At 42.7% G+C, this 21,092-nt stretch overlaps 1 long non-coding RNA gene across 3 annotated transcripts in view; it reads right to left on the bottom strand.

Annotated features, from left to right (window-relative positions):
- Nucleotides 1-21,092, bottom strand: part of LOC125890381 (uncharacterized) — a 190,862-nt gene that overhangs the window by 115,905 nt on the left and 53,865 nt on the right. For all 3 annotated transcript variants that reach the window (XR_007449546.1, XR_007449547.1, XR_007449545.1), the window contains exon 4: nt 4,092-4,172. This is a non-coding gene — a long non-coding RNA (uncharacterized LOC125890381). The remainder of the gene's footprint in view (nt 1-4,091; nt 4,173-21,092) is intronic.

Below are 21,092 nucleotides of genomic sequence, written 5' to 3'. Positions count from 1 at the left end.
AAATGTAGGTTTCACCAACAAAAATATTTAGGATTAGGCAACAGAAATACTTGGTTACATTTAAAAAAGATTATGGTTTACATTCGCTCATCTTTCGCTGGTCGCTACGTTTTTAGAGTCCTGAAATCAACTGCACACTGTGCCTGAACATAGCAAAAGAAGAAGAAGAAAAGAAAAGGCAGACAGAGGGCAGAGTCTCTGCAGAACAATACACCCCTACACACTTATAGTGGGTCATAAGTGATGATTGAAAGGGATTACTTTTGTATGAGTTGTTTTTTTTAGGAGAATTCTGCACAGTGTGCCTTTCATAAGTGTGTCATTTGTCAAGTTACGTAGTTTAATAAAACAATGTTGACAACTGGTTTTATGTAGGACACAAACAGCAGTCTTCTTGGTGCTGGAACAACACTGTCTGTAAATAGTTGCCTATTTTACCATGAATACTGGGCTATCTGAACATTTGTTTTACATTTTGAACAGCATATGATAAGGTGCCTTTCGGAAAATATACAAAACAAGTGTTAAAATGGGCAAATTTTGTTAATGCTCCTACCTGATGTGATACAGCATCACGTCATGTCAAAGTGCAAGGGTCGGGTCAGCTTATGGGTCAGCTTAACTTATGGAGATCTGTAGTAGTTGGAGCTAATCAATAGGCCAAAAGACCAGAACATAGACAGGACAGTTGTTTTGGAGCTGCTTTTAGATCCATAAAATATCTTGGACATGAGGGTCTTCCACTGCGGGGGCAGAGCCATCGGGATGGAGTTTTATGGCAGGTAATGACAGAGTGGATGTAACATTATGATTTGCCCTGGGGACATGAGTGACTTCAGTGAAGAGACAACTGGATGTCTGACACCATTCAAAATGAAATATTAGAAATGTTGGCATACACAGAGAGAAACTGTGTCTGAGGCGAGGGAGCACACACTCTTTGGACTAACAACTGATGGAATCACCAATGTATATACGTCTAAGCAGTTTTTCTGTAGCTCCTGTATACATGTGCATATATATAGTCATGTGCGCACTTTCATACTGTGCAGCACCCCTCAGTAAAAATATGTTCCAGCGTACATGTCGGCAGCTGACGCCGAGGGCCACTGAGCAAGCTGCTGTATTTGGCGCCCTAGGAATGAGAATGGGTTGCTATACTATACTAGAAAGGACTTTACAGTAACCGCGCCTTGCTTCCCTGAGCTTTTTATACGTATGCAAATCTTCAAGACTCAAACTTGCTAATTGCAGCCACTCTACCAATCAGACAGTAATTACTGGTATCCTGCCTGCCTTTCCTTCCAATGGCTGAGCAGCTAATTTGAGCCGTGGTTTAAACAGCTGGAAAACAGCATCCTGTGGCAAAACTGGAGGCCTGTGTTTGAGCATGCATGAATGCATGTGTGTGTGCGCTTCTGTTGCTATTTATATGGTGTATGGCACTTTTTGGAAAATACAGTGTAAGGTATATCGAATTAAACTAGTAGGAAAATCTGTCTGCACACATTCTGGGCAGATGTGTGTAATGTAATATTTCTCCAGAATCTCTCCAGCTTCGCCCAGAAAGTCAACACTTCTATCAATATGTTAACTCTATCTGACCTACCTGTCAGCTTACTCCCCTCCTCTGTGATTGATTAACATTTTATTAATGTTTCCATTTGCCACCGGTTCAGGTGATACAGCATGACACACAGCGCCTACTCTAGGTGATGATTGGATTAAAAAGGTTACTGATCCCATAATTGCTTTTAGATTACACTCCATGTGAGCGTGTGTCATTAATGTAATGATTATCCACATCGCACCAATGTTACCTCAGTGAATCTTTAGCCATTTAGTCTTGATAAGGTGACATGTCACACTCATCATCAAACACAGACATAATCTGCTCAGACAAAAATCTTTCTAGAAATATCCTTTCAAGAACACATCAAATCAAATGTCATTAAGAGTAAAAGCAGCAACTCCAAGTTTGCTTGGTTGGTGACACTTCACCCACCTGCTCAACATTTGCTGGTCATTTTGGTAAAGTACAATCCCACAGCCAGTGTCTTTTACACAATGAGGTAAAAGTACATATAATCAATTAAACCAAAGGCACCAAATGTCCAGCTGACAGACACTTAAGGAATTAGCCTTTGGTATACAAATCACTGTTAGCTAATTAACTAAATTGTTGTTAATGTGGAGAATGTACAAAGGCTACTCTCTAATGGCCAACCAGCTAGACATGCTTCTGTTTGGCTGCTACAAAACAGTCGTAACTAGGCCTGCTTATTAAAGGAAAACTTCTCTGAAGATGAGTATTGGAAACACATCTTTTACCAAGTCAGTAAACAACACAAAGAAAGTGTCTGTTTTATGAATCCACCTTTCAACCATTCACAGATGCTGTATACCTAAAACACTTTCCTCCTCCAGAGTCATTTTCACAATTGCACCACTTTTCATTTACAGGCTATTTTCCATCGCATGTTTTCATTTTTGTCTCATCTCTTGGTCATTAGCTGCAGATCTGTGACTCCCCCAGAAACAGATTGAGGACGCACTGCAATATCCTGATGTGCCTGTAATATTATTTTGTAAACAACCAAAGTGGAACATTTACAACTGTCAGCTGTAGTACAAACTATACTGTTTCCACACATGGATTACTGAAAGGCACCATAACTGTAAAAGCTTTGCTGTTAGGAAACTAAGAAATAGTACACAAGCAGGAATATGGAAATAAAATTGATCAGGGTGATATTGTGAGTTGGCCTGTGTCATGGAGTGGGCAACACTGAGTAGACTAGATAGTATTCTAGTCTACACAGTGTCGCCCACTCATGACACAGGCCAACACTGTGTAGACACTGTGTAGACTAGAATACTGTGTAGACTAGATAGTATTCTGCAGTCTCTGTGCAGTTTCTATTGCAGTTTTTCACCAGTTTGTGTTTTGTTCCCCTGGTAGTTTCTCAGGATAAGAAGTGCTCCATGCTCATGCTACTGGTAATGAATGTTTCACGAGAGTTTTTGGCTCAGGTAGGCACACAAAAATTTTGGCTCAGTGTCCAATTACTGTTTGTATAATGGACCACTGACTGTATCCGTGGTTGGGTTTGATGTAAGCCTAGCCTGAACCCAGAACACACTGACAGGTAGCTCAGTAGCTGAGTGGAACCTGAAATGAACAATTGTATGTTACACAACGGATATATGACGGGAAACAGTAATTCACCCCTTTAAATCAAAAAAGAACTTGTGAGGTGATGTATACTGAGGACTGAGTCACCAACAGCGTCTCAAAATGAGTAGGATCTTTCTGTAATAAAGCTGGAACTGGTATATATATATATATATATATATATATAAATACTCATATTCATAATTGCTGAATCTGTCACTATATTCACACAGCACCTCATGAGATTGATTACTTGTTAAAAAAGTCATTTTCCTTTGCCTCCTCTATTGTCTTGTAATAGCCTCGTCACACTTAAACAAAAACAACCAGTCAGAGCTGAGGAGTCACTAAAGCAGCTGTCACTTACTGCTTGTGAACTGCGGTCAAAGTGTCAAACTAGGCAGCGCTGATCAAATCTGAATCAAGACTCTGTTACTGCATTGCCTGTTTCTCACCTCACGTTTTCAGAAACATATTTTAGTGTACTGTTTAGCTGTAAAAATGAGAAAGTTGGTCCGACTGGTGGGTGGTGCATGGTACATTGGTGGACAGCCAGGTAGCAAACTTTCTCATTTTACAGCTAAACAGTACACTAAAACAGTGGTTTCCAACCTTTCTCCTTAAGGGGCCCCTCTTCTATCACTGTGTCAACTGACGGCCCCGACAAACTGACTTATTTCATGGATATTTCATATTATGTTCAATGTATAACAGTAACTGTTCAAAAAAATTGATGGAAAGTAAAATTAAACCAATTAGCGAGCGCAGTAACTGCAGAAAGTTTGTGTAAAACGTGCAATGTGGATACATTTTGAGCAGACTATTTCCTGTGAATACTACATCAGAGATTAAAGGGTTAGTTTGGGATTTTTGAAGTAGGGTCATATGAGGTACTTATGTAAAGTCAGTGTATTACCTTCAGTAGATGACGATCAACCGTCCCACCAGTTTGGAATAGCAGGCAGGAGTCCCACCAGGGAAGCGCAGCATAACATTACTGTGGACAGAGGCTGATATCAAAATGTATCGTAGCCATCTTAGAAGACACCTACCCAAAAAATTAATACCAGTCTAAGTGGACGCCATATTGAGTATTTTTTCACCGCCTTACCTCGCCATCAGACAGCCATTTTCTTTAACACTACATTTTCTTAACCGTAAAACTTCCATATCACTGCGTCACCGCATTGTACAGTTATGATGGTCTGAGAGACACAATACAACAGTAGCCATTTCCCTTCACTGATGACAGAAAACAGAAAACTCTTCATGCATTTTTCCCTGCACAAAGAACCTAATTTTTCCACTGGAACTAACAGAGAGCAGTTCTGTTTAGTCTGTGATTGTTTCCCTCTCTGTTGTTGTGTTATTATTCTGGAGAGTTTCAGCTGCAAATGCTAAACTTTGCTGATGCTGACACATCACTGTGAGAGAGCACATGTAGGAAACCACAGCTTTTTAAAGCATTAGATGTTACTCTAAGTATTTTATTTGGGAACTTGCACAAGGATTTGCATGGATGAACAATAACAATTTTTTCTTACAGTGGTGAATGAAAAATGGGTTGGGCTGGGTGGTTTGTTAATTTAATTGTTGAATTATATAGTATGTGTAATACAGTTCAGTGTGTGTGTGTGTATGTGTGCGCACATGCATTTTATATTTTCAGCTTTGCAGATGTGTATGTATGTGTGTTTTTGTCTATCTTTGCCTTTATGTATTTATATTGTTTATGAGTGTGTGTTCATGCGCTAGCCTAGCTGTGTTTGTGTGTGCGCTTGTGGATATCTGTGGGTCTTTCTCATCCAGAGAGCAAGTCGTGAAACCTAATTGCTTGCACATGTGGAGGATTTTCAAGTGTTTAGAATAAAGTTAGTTTCAAGAAGAAGCAAAAAAAACGTAAGGAGGAGGGGGGCAAAGAACTGAGCTGTCTGCAGCTAGAGACAGCCAGCCTGAACCCCTCCCGCTGCTGAAACCAATTCCTTTCTCTTTCTCTACTCACAGGAGTAAAGGTCAGAGGTCACGGGGGAAGATCTCTGTGATTGGACACAGGCCCATTCTATCAAAAGTGGAGGACATAGTAAAGCTGTAGTGTGTAATGTGACACTCTGCTGTAGCTGATCAAAGTGATATCATAAATGAAAATACCACTACATCTACCTTGTAGTCACTAAATTTGTGTAAGTAAATACAAAGAAAATGAGGTTAAAAAAAAAGTCTGGCACACTACCCAAAGCTCGCCTCAACCCTCCTCTCACCCCTCAGTCCTTCTTAGGGGGAGATAAAGTGTTCCAGAGACAGGGAACCAAGCACAATTTCAAAGATGTATCAGAGGGTAAAGATGGAAAAGTGCTTTTAATCTTGTGAAACCCTATAGGGCTCTAAATGGGAAGGGATTCAGAGAAAGGATCCTTTAAAGAGGACATATAATCCTAATTAAAACACTGAACAGAGCTACCACTTGATCTAAGGGGGGGCTCAGCTTTAGCTCAACCATCATCTAGTTCAGAATCTTTTATTGTTGTTGAAGCCACACTAATGAAATAATGGTCACAGTCTAAAGAAGTGAATCAAGCGATCATTACTGCCATCCTACACTGCTCTAATGAATACCTTTACTTTACGCAAACCTCTATTTGTAGCATGTGCAAGCTTCAAAGCATACACGAAAACGAGTGCAATCTAACAGAAGGTCATTACTGTATAAATAATTTGAAGATACACTTTATCTCTAACTGCACGCCTTTAACTCTGCAGATAATGATTTTCAGTTTTTATTGTAACCAATGCAAAGATTATTAGCATACAAGAAAATACAGTTCGTCTTCACACGTGTGAAGCTTTACTGCTTTAGTGAGGTTGATCTCAAAATCAAGATTATGACACTTCTTTGTCCCATTCTTAACAATCTGTATCCTTCTTGTCTTTTTTACAGTGGAGTGTGTATGTCCCCCCTTTACTCTACCCCCCTCCCATTGATCAGGGTAATTGAGAACAGCCATGTCCCCCCCACTTCTCTGCCGTCCTCTCCCGCTGCCCCCTCCCCAGCCTCATGAAAGCCCAGACATCTGGTCCGCATACACCCCAAGTCTTCATCCCCCCCAGTCACCTCCAAGCCCCTGTCCTTCTCTCTTTATTTCTTCTTCATGGCATAGATTAAGAAAACACCATATGAAAGCTGACTGAGAGGCCTGATTCTCCAGCAGTGGGATCATTAGCCTTTATGCATATAATATGGGCATAAAGGCTATTAGGTGTTATAGTACTATAAAGACTTGGCAATATCACCGATTTGAAAATATATTACGCCACTCTGTAATGCCTTTATGTTGGGAAATGTGTTTCCTTTTCTATGGGGTGATAGAAAGGGAAGTCTGGGATTTTAAGTTTTATGTATATGTGTTTGTGTGTGTGCACGAGTGTGCGTTTGCGTGTGTGTGTGTTCATCCAGCAGCAACAGAAGCAGTAGCGGTGTAAGTTACGTGTTACAGATAGAGATCCGGCAGGGACAGATTTAATTAACAGATATCTCTCCTTAATGTAGATTCTTTTGGCTCCCTCAGATACATCCCCTTGTGCTTATCCAACCAGAAATAACTTATCTTGGCTCTGCACTAGTCGTAATGTATTTCTTACAGCGTTTAAGGGAACAGGGGTTTCGGCAGAGAGACTACACCTTCATGTTTACTCACAGCAAACAGCAGCCGGCAAGATTAGCGCTCGGAGAATCGTTGCTAATATCTGCAGTATGTATTACAATCACATACATTCTCTGTCCTGTGCAGCTTTCAACACACTGTCTTTCACAAGTGTGTGTGCCTATGTGTGTGTATCTATTAATTTGCTCGCCATAAACTAAAGCTAATAGAGATTTGCCCTTTTAACTATCTCTCAAGGTGACCAGATTACTGACATCAATTAAAGCAGGTCCCACTGGCTGGATGCCCAAAGCACACGCTCAGCCTTAGAGGAAAAAAGAAGGGATCATCATCCAATAAATCAGCCAAGGAAAGTAGAGAAGGGGAGGGAGAGAGAGAGAGAGAGAGAGAGAGAGAGAGAGAGAGAGAGAGGAGAAAAAGTGGGTGAAACTGGAAAACGCAATACAGAGAAGAGGACTTCAGTATCCTTGTAGAAGCTATTTGCCCTACAGCAGGATACACAAAGCCTGTTTCAACGATTCCAATACAGTAAATAATGAAATAAAGTTTAATGCCTATGGATTCTATTATGGATTCTAAAGTAAGTACAGTCCTGCTGGTTGCCAGAACTCAACGATGTGGAAAGAGTCAACGGGACATAAAAAAGACAAGGAGAAATCAAAGGAAATAAATGAGTTTAAAAAAGAGAAGGTCAGAGGGCATGTTCCCTTTCTACTGTACTGTCAAACTCTAATTATGAACTCTGCTTCAATACAACAAATGTTTGTTTTGTTTTTGCATCATCACTGGTACAAAGTACGTACGCACAGTGTCTGTCAGCATGTGGAAAAAGTGTGTGATGTGTGAGCATGTTTGTGCACATATCTGCATTAACATGTATATGTCTGGCCATGCACTTGGTTACTGCTCACATCTGTGTTTGGATGCACAAACACATATGTTTGTGTGTTTGTAACAATCTGTATATTTTGAGTGAGCATATGTATATTTTAGTGTGTTTGCAACTGCACATGCATAGAGTTTTGTGTGTGTGTGTGTGTTCATGTGTGCATGTGTGTATCACTCTGACTCTCCCCCAGGTAACCGTTCACCCGCTCATTAACACTTTACACTGATAGTTGTAAGCTAAAGTTGCCTCAGTGTGAGTCAGACTGCCGTATCTAAGTCCGCCGGCAGGCAGCCCACTCCACTCATACTTAACCTTGTGGATTCAAAGTATTACACATCATTATAGAGGAATGTGAGGGCCTGTGGCTTGGTGGCTTGTTCAAGAGAGAGATCCACAAGTCGAGCTCCCGTATTTACCCCCAGTCTCTTCTTTTACAGTATTTCCCATTTGGCCTCTGGTGTAGGGTTACTTGAAACCGAATCAGTGGCAAGTTTCTGGTGGATTCATTATGCAGGTGATGCAACGTCAACGTCTTTGTGTGGGTGGGATAACTGATAGTAATCGCTCCCTCATGGGCATGTAGGGAGCTACATGCAGCTTCTGCAAACATGGATGCTGTAGGGCTAACACGCACTTCATTCATCAAACATATCAAGGTTAAATGTTGTTGTGTGAGGCATGCCGCTCTGCAAAAAAGACGGCTACATTCCAGTGATATAAAGAGAGCTTCAAAATCGACATGCATGCCTCGCATGTGTGTGCACCTATTGATGAAATGAGGTGTGCATGTCCATTCAAACACACACACACACACACACACACACACACACACACACACACACACACACACACACACACAATGAGTCCATCATTAAAAGGACTAAAATACAATCCAATGACACATAGCACTCTGTTTAAAAGCATACTTTGAGGGGGGATGAGGAACTTTAATTAACCTGGGTTGCAGATAGGAGGGAAGGAGCCGTTATCCAGTGGCCTCTGGCATACTGCCTGTCCAGCCCTGAGAGGTGAAATATATTCTTATGGATCTGAAGTCAGCGCCATGCAATATTCTCTCCCTTCACATACACATTAACCTTGCAAGTGTGAACACGGACAAAGATTGGGACAGATGATAGAGGGAAGCGATACAAGAGATAAGGTGGCACATGAGGGAGGGAGGGGAGAGAAGTTGCCCAACCACCTCGCTGCACACCGTTAGCAATGTGATCAAACACTCTGTGAGTTCTCTAATTGAACTGGAGTTTTCAACTACGTTTATTCTAGTTGCCCCTAATGTAAACCAAAGACTGTTTGGTAATACTCTGTGGACGAAAGTATGAATGAAAAAGTTGAGATTTAATTGATATTTTAAACGATTAAGACATATTTCCTTGCCTCATTGAAACTGCACCCCTTAACTTGTCAGTTCATAATGCACCACCTGCCCCTGTGGCCTATCCTGTCTCTATACCTCCCCCTTCTAAACCCCCCCTGGGTTAGTGACTCTGTAGACCTTGGGTCCAGCTTTCCCAGACGGTGATTTAAAATAACAATTGCTTGCATATCAGGTTTCAGGCCTCTGAAATTCATGTGAGATGAGGTAATGTGATCAGTCCAGAGCGCCATCCAAACCGCTCTTTACTCTCTCCCTTTGTGCATGTGCATGCATGTGTGTGTCTTAAGTATCTGTCTTCATGGTTTAAGTTAAAGGCCGGCAAGAATGTCTTGATGAGACATTGCTGAGTTGACATGTTTGTGGCATGTGAAGAATAAATGACACACAGAAATTTAAAAACAGCTAATCTCCGTCATATTGGACACTGTGTCAAGCGTGAGAGCTTAGCGCCTGTTTTCAATTAGATCCCAAGTTAAAACGGCATTAAATTCTTACATGGTTTCATTGAGTCAAAATTACAACTCAATTAATACCCCATAAAATGGTCACAGAGTTAACGATTGAGCAAAGAGACAGAGCCATAACGTTACCCATAACATTAAAATCAGAAGTCAGGGCTGCAGCGCCTCACTGCACATGGAAAGACACAGGATGCTTGTCGACCCAGTAAGTGCCAGTGAGTAAACACTAATAATAGCTTCCATAAAGCCACTCATATGGCACTGTGGGCCAGGCCTACGGGGACCATTAAAAATGCTGTGGCTCAGGGCATCCCTCGCAGAGATCCGGGCAGAAGTGTTGTGGTTTGCGTGACACTGGTGGATGGCAGCAACGGTGAGGTGATAAGAGAGCGACTCGTGGAAACAAAGAGCCAGAGGGACAGATACGACAAGCAATTAGAGAGGAGAATAAAAGCAGCCATTATGCTGGAAAAGAAAGTACAGGTGGATGCTCTGCAGTGATGGAGCAGCGCTCTGATTAACAGTAATACCAGGAGAATTGTTTTTCTGATTAGGAGGGACCGCAGCTGAGCATGGCATTTCTATTCTCTGGGATGATTTGTGGACTTCTCAACCAGCTCTGCATGAAACACTAACAAACTACCTGAATACAGTACATAAATAAAATATTAGGATAGCAAGAAAAGAGCAGGAAGTTATCCATTGAAGTGAGGACACGTGGGCAGGCTAGATTTCTTGCTTTCCACTGCGTACTCCCCTGTCCACCTCTCTGTAATTCTCTACCTTCATCTCTCCAATCCCCCCTCTTCCTCCTCCCCTCTACATGGCTTTAATAAACACGCACCCCTGGTTTAATCTCACAGTGACATGTTCATCTCACTGCAGAGACGAGCAAAATCATTCACTCCCATCCTCCCCCTACATGTCCTCCATATTCTCCTGGTCCCTTCCCTCCACTGACAGGTACCTTTCAATCGGGTAATCATTGGTTAAGTAGCCATTTTCCATTTCTTCTCCCATTGAAGGCTGGCCATGTAGAAAAGGCAGGGCCTTGTAGGTATGGCTGCTAATGGGGCGACAGACAAGGCCTCCCCATTCTGTCAGGGGGAGCTGAGAAGGAGAGCCTCTTATCAGCAAGCCACAGCCACCATCCCACACCAAATTGGCTTCTCCTTACCATCTCCCCCTTTCTCCCACTCTGCCTTTCTGCTCACCACCTGCTTATCCATGGCTCCTGCCCGCCCTTGTAACTTTTAATGTAACTGAACAAATGAAAAGGTAGCTTTTTTTCATTTATTCACGTCATTGCATTATATGAGGAATGATGACAGGTTGCTTCAGTTACTTCACAGGTTGCTGAAAGTGCAATCTGCTGAATGTGAGAGGAGAGTCTAACCTCCATTCTGAGAGCTGTAGAAGAAGCTCTATTCTGTGATTTTCCACAGTCCCTTTTCTGTTTCTCATTTTTTAATTTTCCCCCATTTTTCTCTCTCTCTCTCCAATTCCAATTTTTAAGTGGAAACACTGAAACAACTTGTGCCATAATATGCAATCGGCCATTACACATCGCTCCCTTTTTCTCAGCATTTTTTGCCAAAATATTCCTACATATTCCCTTTTATCCCTGGATGTGCGCAATTAAAGCGCAATCTCCTCTCCTGCTCCCCCCCCCCCCCCCCCCAATCCCATATGTTGTTGAGTGGTGAAGCTGTTGAGAAAGAGAAGTGTTAACCTCCTCTCCAAACCGCAGGCAGAAGGGCTGCATTCCTCCCTGAGTACTCAACGTGCTGTTTATCTGCATCCATGCACTCTGTTACCATGGCAACCCCAACTAAATACACTGGCCTGTTCAACTCTGTTTAATTTTTTCCTCCCTTTTTTTTTGATTTCATCACTGGGCTCCCATGCTCACTCTCACTAAGATAAACAGAGATGGAGCCCATGCTCAGCCAAACCTGCGTGAGTTTATTTTGAGTCTCCGCCCGGTTCGGTCCATGACGCTGTTTCGCCATCCCTCTCACTTTTCACAGCTTGAAAATTGGAAAACGCTCAGCGTTTGTGAGGCAGAGGAGACTGGAGCTTGTGGTTTGACTTGGCTCGGCTCATCTGAGACATAACGCCCCAAATAGTTTGAGAGCAGCGTGTTCATTGCATGGCTTACGACATGTCAAATCCAGAGATGAAACTAGTCTAAAAAAGTGTGGCCTCTGGGAGCAGTGAAGATTCATTATTTATCTGTTTACACACTGTCACCACTACCCGAAATAAACAAATTTTATCACTCTCTTTCATACGCAGAGTACACACACACACACACACACGCAACCTTGTCATATTCAGGATATCAGGGGATGCCAGTGAGATGAGCCCTAAAACTCGCATTAATGGACTAGCCCGTAAGACGACACTTTGTTCTCTTAATTAGCACTTCTTCTCCTCCATTCAGCCGGCGTTCCAATGGTTGACTATTCCTTTATTAGGCAGGATTCCATCTCCAGCTTTCCAATAGGCACTTAACTCCTGCCTAATAGAGGATTTTCCCACACTTCCTCTGACAAGCCATTCAACTGAGAAGAGTTAATTTGTTTCTAATGCTTGGCTAATGGAGGATCCTGATGGCAGGAATTGAGTGCTGGATTTTTTGGGATTGACTTCCTCGCCACATCCTCGTCTGAAATTAAGTCTATAAGATGAGAATTTTTTTGCCAATAAACCACAGAGTTGCGGCGAGAATCAGTTTACCCCAAGGTCTTAAGACTAAAAAAGGGGGCCAGATAGAAATGAAAAACTTAAGGCTAAGTTACACTCTACTACACATGAAGCTGAATTCGAGTGTTGAGCCCCTAAAGGCTCACACACGACACCATTTTGCACACAGAAAGGAACTCTCCCTTGCAACGGTGCATACATTGTTGCTTTTAATTATTCTTCTTTTTCTCACCGTGGATGTCAGAGGGGGGACTCTTTGGGGCTATCTCAGCCCTGCAGTGGCCAGTCAGTTAGCGCGTGAGTGACAGCCTGTGGCACTATCAGCTGTCCTGCTGCACAGCAGGAGTGTCAGGGAGAGAGAGAGAGGGATGGGGGTGAGGGTGAGGACGAAAGCAGAGGCGTGCCAGGCGAAGGGGGATGATGAGGCTCACCGAGGGCTATCTGGAAATAGCACTTTGGCCCAAATATGGCTCCTCTAATCAATCTAATTCCGTCTGCAAGCTCTGGCCTTCTCTCTCAGACGTTTCACTGCGTCAAGATAACCTTATCTTAACCTGCCACATCCTTTACAATTAGCGCTCTCTCTATAGACACACACAATAGTGCACACCAACGCAGTCAAACGCACACACATGGATGCATGCTCTCATGTGTGCACACACGCAAATCTTACTACATGAATGCAGTGGAAACAGCTGCAGCAGCCTGCTATTCATTTCATCTCTGCTTTAAATTTAGCCCATCTCTAGTTAAAAGTAGCATCATTTGAGATTTTTAAAAACCAAAATGTCTTAACAAATCAAAGTCTTTTTCTGTCCATCCTGTGGTTTCATATCCTCACTAATGCCCAAACCAGTTCTCAAACACCAAGCATGATCCGGGAAGTGAAGTGCATCCACTGGGATGGAGCATGACGTAATAGCGTAAAAATGCGAGGTGTAGAAAAAAGTTCAGCTCCACTCTGCTTTACTTCATACCTGTGTTCTGGAAGAGCAAGCAAGCAGTAGTGGAGCATCGTACAGAAGTGACAGATGATCATCAGAGCATTTTGGCGTGGCTAGCGTGGGGGAGGGCCGAGTGGCTGAGGGGTGTTTAAAGTGCCTTGGGCGCTTTCACGTCATCTCAGATAGGTGGGGATGGAAGGGTATGAAGATGAGACTTTAATGAGCTAGTGCTCAACATGGCGACACTCACCACACCTGATCAGCTACTGATTGCCATGGGAATCGTCCGTTCCCTAACCTGGGGGAGGCAAAGCAGAGACAGAAAATCCTGACGGAAACACGGCAGATCAAAGGGAATCTGCCAGAAATGAATATGTTTAGACTCTTTTGCATTAGCATAAGCGAAGGGATTTCGTATGTGTAATGATCAAGTATTTGACTGGCTGCTTTTCTTTTGTTCCATTTTAAATTTGCCTGGCGTTATCCTGATCCAATCTGCGAATATATCTCAGCAGAAGATAAATCTCAGCAAGGTCAAACTAACAAAGACTTCCCCTCCTCCCTGTTTTCTCTTGTCTCTGATAACTCTGGATTTCAAATACCTTTTCTGCTGCCTTCCATGAAGTCAGGGACACAAGCTGGCTATTGATCCGTTGCTTCGCTGTTTTATGTCTGTGCATTCAGTGTATGTTTGTGTCTGTGCCAAGAATAATGGTGTGTGTGCTTATACAGCTTTGTTTGTGTCTGTGAAATCAAGAGGGGCACACACACACACGAGCCAATGGTGACTTGTCAGGATAATTAGGACTAGTAATGAGATGTGGTGGATGGAGAGCGTTTACCTCACCAATGCTGATGACCAATGCCCTTGAAGTACATAAGGGATGGATACAAATACAGCCTGATAAGCACACAGCAAGTCAACAGAGCAACAATGCCACCTTAAACAAAGCATGAAAAAGAAGTTGTCTGTTTTATATTTCCTTTAGTAAATTATGAAAAGGAAATTATTAGATACAACCTATTCAGAACTAACAATAAAATACAGTGCTTGCTTTACTCTGGCATACTGATAATCCCTGCCTGTTTTGCATTGACGTGCTTTAATAAAACATCATATTTGGAATTATTTTTAAGGACCTCTAAAGACAGAGATTGTTTGAAAGTTCTACAGGAGCACAGAGCGCAAGAGAAACAAACATTTAACTCAGAGCAGTTTGCCCCTCATTTGATACCATACCAAAAAAAAGAAAAGAAAAAAGATTAAAATAATTGATCAATTTACTCAGGGGCCAAACTGATCAATGAGATACATTATTAAAAGAAGGCTATTGATCAGGATGGAGGCAGGCCGAATAAAATGTTTACCGCAGCAGAGAGGCCAGGATCAATTGTGCAGCCAATGCAGTTGAATAGAGCCCCATACGGATCAATGTGTGATGGAGCAATAGGGCTTATGGATCTGCCGACTGTCCACTGTCCCTTTGTAACAGTCAGAGAATGAAAGAGTGAAAGCCTGAGATACAGTGAAGGCTGAGGTAAGACAGGCTCTGCCATCTTTGTTACCATAACAGACCGTTTCATCAATGCGAGCACAGGAAAAGCATGGATTCAACCAGGATTTGGTCCCCTTGTTCACTAATTCTATTGTGTGTGTGGAGAATACATTTGCACTATGGACATTTACATTATTTTTGTAATCGCTAACCAGTCCCTCCAGGATTTTGCAGCCTTTTTTGGGGGGATTGTTGCAGTCTAAAATGCCTAATTTCTTAAAAACTGTGATGCACGTTGTGATGTTTTTGCAATGAAATTGCGGGGGCAAGTAAAACAAAATAACAGCTGCGACGCTGTCTTGGTTTTAGAGCTTATTATTATGAACACTCAATGTTTCCCACTATCAATTTGTGATTCTAGGGTAGGTGGGGTGGGGGTGCAACAGCCGATTGCCATTTGACACAGCGCTGAAGGACCGCCCCCACAGGCCGCTCTCCTCCTGTTCTCTCTGTTTGGTTATTACTAGCTAACTCTGCAGCAGCAGACACCAAGCTGTTAATTTGTGGTAAAGTTGGAGTGATTGGACAAAACTTCAAGGTCGTGCAGAGCTCTCTGGGATTGGCTAAATTTGTGGTAACTGTTGGGATTGTAACATAACAACACTCAGGAGGAACTGATTGACATTATTATTGATGCCGATACCTAAAAGTCAGTACTCGTTAACCATCAGTTAAAACATAAAGTAATTAATAATTTTAAAAGGCGAGAGGGCTCCGGAGGTCGGCCGCTTAACCTGGTCCGTCTCCTCTACACTTTGACTTATTTCCACCCTGCCAGCAGTACCGTGTAGAACGGTCCCTAACTGCGGGGAGAGGGCTTCCCCGGAGAATCTACCAAGCTCATGTTCTGACCTCTCATTAGTCCAACGTCCCATTGTTCTGATATGTGATTATTACTGTATTTGTGTACCATAGAGGATCAGCAACGCAACAAAAGTAGGCTACTGGTTGAGATACAAGTGTCATAGAGAGGAGAGAATGAAACACCATAACCTCCTGTTATTAACACTGGGGCTCTGGGTCAGCAGGGAAAGGCTTGAGGCGAAGCAGGCTCACGGCTTATGTGTTTGCCACTTTCTTTTTCATTTTAACCACAGCATGATCTTTTCATAACCCTAACCAAGTGGTTTTTGTGCCTAAACCTAACCAGACCTTAACCACAGGGCATCATGATGATTTCGGAACAACGGGACTTCGGAACAATGGGTTTAATATGGTCGGAACAATGGGCAGACCCCGCTTTATTTGTGAATAGAAGATTACAGGTTAGGATAGTACGACGCAGTTTTTTTGAGCGGAGTGATGAGCGAGTGGAGCGGGATAAAATTTATGATGGAGCGGAGCGAAGAATGCGCAGAACCAAGCGGAGCGGACAAGCGGCGCAAAGTTACAGGTCTGCGGAAATTTTCACCCGCTCCACTCCGCTCACATGCTCTGGGTGGGACAAAGGCCATTTTAAAAGGTGGGTCTTCAGCTGTTTTTTTTAAACTTTCTAAGGAAACTGCAGACTACAAAACCTAATGGAAAAGGGTTCCAAAATGTTGGAGCCACTAATTCAAAGACACAGTCACCTTTTGTTTTGAGTCTGGAGCAGGGGACAGCCAGCAGGTCCTGTTCTGAAGACCTCAGGGACCTACTGATGATATATGGATGGAGGAGGAACTCACTAATGTATTCTGGTGCCTGACCATGGAGGGCTCTATACTGGAGAAGAAGAACCTTGAAGTGAATTCTGAACCTGACGGGAAGCCAGGAAGAAACTAAAGTGGGAGTGATGTGGGTTGACCTGTTGGACCTGGTGAACAGCCCTAAAAGTATAACACTAGTTGAGCCCTAAGAAACATTTTGAAGCAGGAAACTAAAAATTATATGATCTTGCACACACTGTGCATTTTTCCATATTGTGTTTCTCTGTTTTATCCTGCCACAACACAGGCTGTTATTCCAACACTGTTAAGCAGCTAACTGTCATACCATAACTTTCAAATGAGTCTGCACTTTCAATTTCATCACCCCATAATGATAAGATAAGGTAGCCTTGACAAGAAATAAATGTGCACAGCAATGGATTTCTGAGTCAAGTTTCAAGTCTCTGCAAGTTGATCTCCACACCATGCAACGTGAACGGCCTGCCTGGAAGGCGGGAAAATCCCACTCAACAGTCCACAGCGATTGTATGCAAATACATGCAAAAACATGCAAACACACCAGTTTGGTCTTTTAAGGAAAGTTATTTTCAGTAGAACACAGGCTCCTTCAGAAGTGTCTGAATACAAATAATATTGAATTAATGAATATTTGTGTGTGTGCATGTGCGGTTAGCAGACAAAGCAAAATGTGTGTATATGTGTTTATATACCTGCATAAATGCATATGTGCTGTATGCAAAAGCTGGTTAGAGTACGTATCCACATCCATACGTGTGTGTGTGTGTGTGTGTGTGTGAGTGTGAGACAGAGAGAGAGAAGGAGAGAGAGGGAATTTAGAGGCTGTTGATTGTCGACAGGAACATTTAAAAAAAAAAAAAAAAAAAAAAAAGTCAACACAGACCACTACTCCGCCATCAGTTCAAGGAGCTATTTTCCACACAAAAGAAAGCTTTGAGGAGAGAAAAGAGAAGGGCAGAAAAAAGAAACAGATTTTAAAATGTGCTCTAAAGAAAAGCAGACTCGAGGCTCCTCTCTTCCCTCCCTTCTTTTCTGGCTCCTTTCTTTGCAGCTATAGAAAGGAACAGAATGATTGTGGGGTGCAATCGGGGGGAGAGACGGGGGTTACTGAATAGACCTCAACGCTTTTACAGATTTCCTCTCTCCCCACCATGGAGGACATCTGACCTTTGAGGAGGGAGGATGAGGGAGAGAGGGGGGAGACAGAGATAAAGAAGGAGGGGCAGTTGGGAGAGAGGGGAGGGAAATCATAATGAAAAGTGGTAATTCCTTAGAGAGGGAGTGAGAAAGAAATGTCTAAGGGCCAGTAATGAGATCGTCTGACTAGCGGGTTGCTATAGCAACCACCACAGTATTACTATACACTACACTGTATGAATGAGAGAAAGGCCGTCTATTGTTGCCACAAGTGGATGGGTCAGAGAGAAAAAGACAGACTATGAGTATGAGGCGAGGAGAAGCGACTCAGTGTTAAACGGATGATACATTAAATGCCATTAAATGAATTCCAAACAGTTTAAAGGAAGAAAAATTAATAGAGAAATGTACGGACACAAGAACTTTTTAGCAGGTAGAGATCACTATAATGTACTGCAAGTTTTCTTAAATTGGTCAGTCATATTTAAGAGGTTGAATGCTGGGATCTCCACCTCCTGGAAGGTCCAGGGTGGAGACAGTGTCTGTAGGTCCTGCTTCCTTGGCCCTGCAATCTCTAATTGGCCGGACAGGGATCCAGGTGGGGGGAAGTTAAACCAGCGCAATTGTTTGGTTGGTCGGCAGGTCAGCGCCGGACTCCCCCAGCTCTGAGTTGAGCTGCAGATCTGATTACTGTGGTCTCTTTACAAAGCCTGCTTCCACCACCTGCTCCCACTCCACTCCTCCAGCCTCTGATAAACTATCATCACTGCAGATTGAGACAAATGATCTCCCTCTCTCTCGTAGTCCCCCTGCCCAACTGTTTGTGCATGTGTCACTGTGTATGTGTGTGTTCAAGAGTAAAAGTATAGAGAGAGTGAAGGCAGAGGGAGGTGGAGAGGAGTAAGAGCCATCGAGACAGAGGGAGTTTTACTTGGTGATTACACAATGTTGCTGAAGTGGATTACATTTACGCCTCTTTATGTGAAAAATCTTGGAATAATTTGGATTCCTTGGTTAGAGCACAAAGATATCCAGGAAGGGAGCATGAAAAGATTTGTTTGCAGATGAATTTTTCAGTCAAACTTGCCTTTTTGGGTCTGTACAGTGTAGTCGTGTGACACTGGCCTGTGGGTAACGAACGTTTCCTTCCTTGGAGGAAGTACTGGTTCATGTGAGCCCCGGAGACAGGAGGCGGTGTGGGTCAGCGATAATCATATTGAATGGACAATGCCGCAGATAGGTGTGGGCGAGCTAACACGCATGCCTGGTTTGACAGGGAAGGGCCTGCAGGAACTGGCCGTGAATACGCACTCACGCTATGGGGTCAACAACAAAACAAAACAGCCAGATAAGAGGCACAGACATCCCACTTCCACTTTTTTTTCAGTTGGTTTGTGTGGGTATCATGAAAAAGGCACAAAGACGTGACATTTAGAAAAAAATGAGCAGACATCATGCACTATTCCTGGGCCTTGAGTTTGTGCATGTATGTGAGAGAGAGACAGAGAGAGGAAGGGTGAAATATCACCCTGCTCACTGACAGATGTAGTATTCACATTAATAAGCTCAAATACCTTGCTAATATTTCTGCCTTATATAAAAAATGAATGTTTTATTTAGAGAAAGCCTTTGATCTCCTCTCTCTACGCAGATAAACTATCTTAAACATGTCAAGTTGGGTGGAAAGTCACATTCACCATATATGGGCTGAAACATAATCCATTTATATTTACAGTATTTAGCAAAAAAAAAAAAGAAATTGTGTATGCATATTTAATGTTTCAAGTTTCCACATTTTAATCAAAAAGTAGTTATGTTCTGTTTGCATAATCACTGCCAATAAGATAGTGTTGCTACAAGAAAGTCTTAGACTAGTGCTTGTGGTAGGAGACGGAGAGAGGTCAGCGGGGAAGGATGAAGGGAGGAGGAGGAAGGGTGGACCAGACACTGACACATACTCACTTCATCGTGGTCATTTTTATATTAGCAGCCAAGTTACATAATTATACAGTGCTGCTCAATGACCTTAAAAGCGTAATTCATGTGGTTCATGTGGATCTTTTAAAGTGGGGTATGAGGTACATATTCATCGTCAGTATATTACCTACAGTAGATCTCAGTCAGCATGCTCCCAGTTTGGAGAAGCAGACTGGAGTCCAACATGGAAGCTAGGCAATGTTCGGCTGTGGAGGGAGGCAGCAGCAAAACACATTTCAGCCACCTTAAAATGTCAATATTAGTTTAAGTGTACGCCATATTTAGAATATTCTCACTGCTTTACCTTACTGTCAGACAGTGACGGGGAAATGTATCTCTCTCTTCAAAGCCAGACTCCAATGAGAAAACCAATGATTTAACGTTGCTGAACAGTTGATGGTCTATCACTGCCTTGACCGGTTAGTTCGTTTTGCGTTACTGTGTGACTTTAGAATTTAAAAGGGTTCATTCAGATTCACCAAAGTCATACAATAGCAGTAGCAGTAGACCAGCACCTTCAGTGTTCAGCGAGCCAAAGTAACTGTTTTTGTTAGTGGCGTCTGGTGGCTTTCACAAGAGCATAGATGGGAAACTGAGGCCGTTCAGTGTCGACTGACATCTACTGTATGCACTGGAGCATGGATAAGTACCCCATACAACCCCACATCAAAAAATGTAAACTATTCCTTTAAGTATAAGTTGCAATATCACAGCATAGATATACTCTTTTGTAAGTACAAGTCATGAAATCAAAAGTTTACTCAAAAGTGCAAAAGAAAAAAATAATGTAGTCTCTGTCATATTATTGGGTTTAACTTGCATAAATGACACTTGCATTGCAACTGGTAAAGGTGGGGCTATATTTAACTTCTTTATACACTGCTGGATGGCTTCTGAAAATCCCCCTGGGATCAATAAACTCTTATCTTATAACCTATAATAACACAACATCATTTATTTGTTGATTATATATTTTAATACTAATCTGAATGGGTGGGCAGCACGGTGGTGTGGTGGTTAGCACTCTCGCCTCACAGCAAGAGGGTTGCCGGTTCGATCCTGGGCGTGGGAGCCCTTCTGTGTGGAGTTTGCATGTTCTCCCCGTGTCAGCGTGGGTTCTCTCCGGGCACTCCAGCTTCCTCCCACAGTCCAAAGACATGCAGATTGGGGACTAGGTTAATTGGTGGCTAAATTGTCCGTAGGTGTGAATGTGAGTGTGAATGGCTGTTTGTCTCTATGTGTCAGCCCTGCGATAGTCTGGCAACCTGTCCAGGGTGTACCCTGCCTCTCGCCCGATGTAGCTGGGATAGGCTCCAGCCCCCCCGCGACCCTCAAGAGGATGAAGCAGTTAGAATGAATGAATCTGAATGGGCTAGGTAACTAGTTACTAAAGTTATCAAATAAATATATTGGAGTCAAAGGTACAACATAGAACAGGAACAGAGTATAAGTAGTAGAAAACTACTTGTTTAAGGCTTCATTTGGATAGTACTGCCCTGAATGTATAGTCAGATTATAA

The sequence above is a fragment of the Epinephelus fuscoguttatus genome, linkage group LG6, assembly GCF_011397635.1.
Source record: "Epinephelus fuscoguttatus linkage group LG6, E.fuscoguttatus.final_Chr_v1".
Lineage (NCBI taxonomy): Eukaryota > Metazoa > Chordata > Actinopteri > Perciformes > Serranidae > Epinephelus > Epinephelus fuscoguttatus.
Note: the sequence above shows the minus strand (reverse complement) of the source record. Positions and strands in the feature narration are given on the sequence as shown.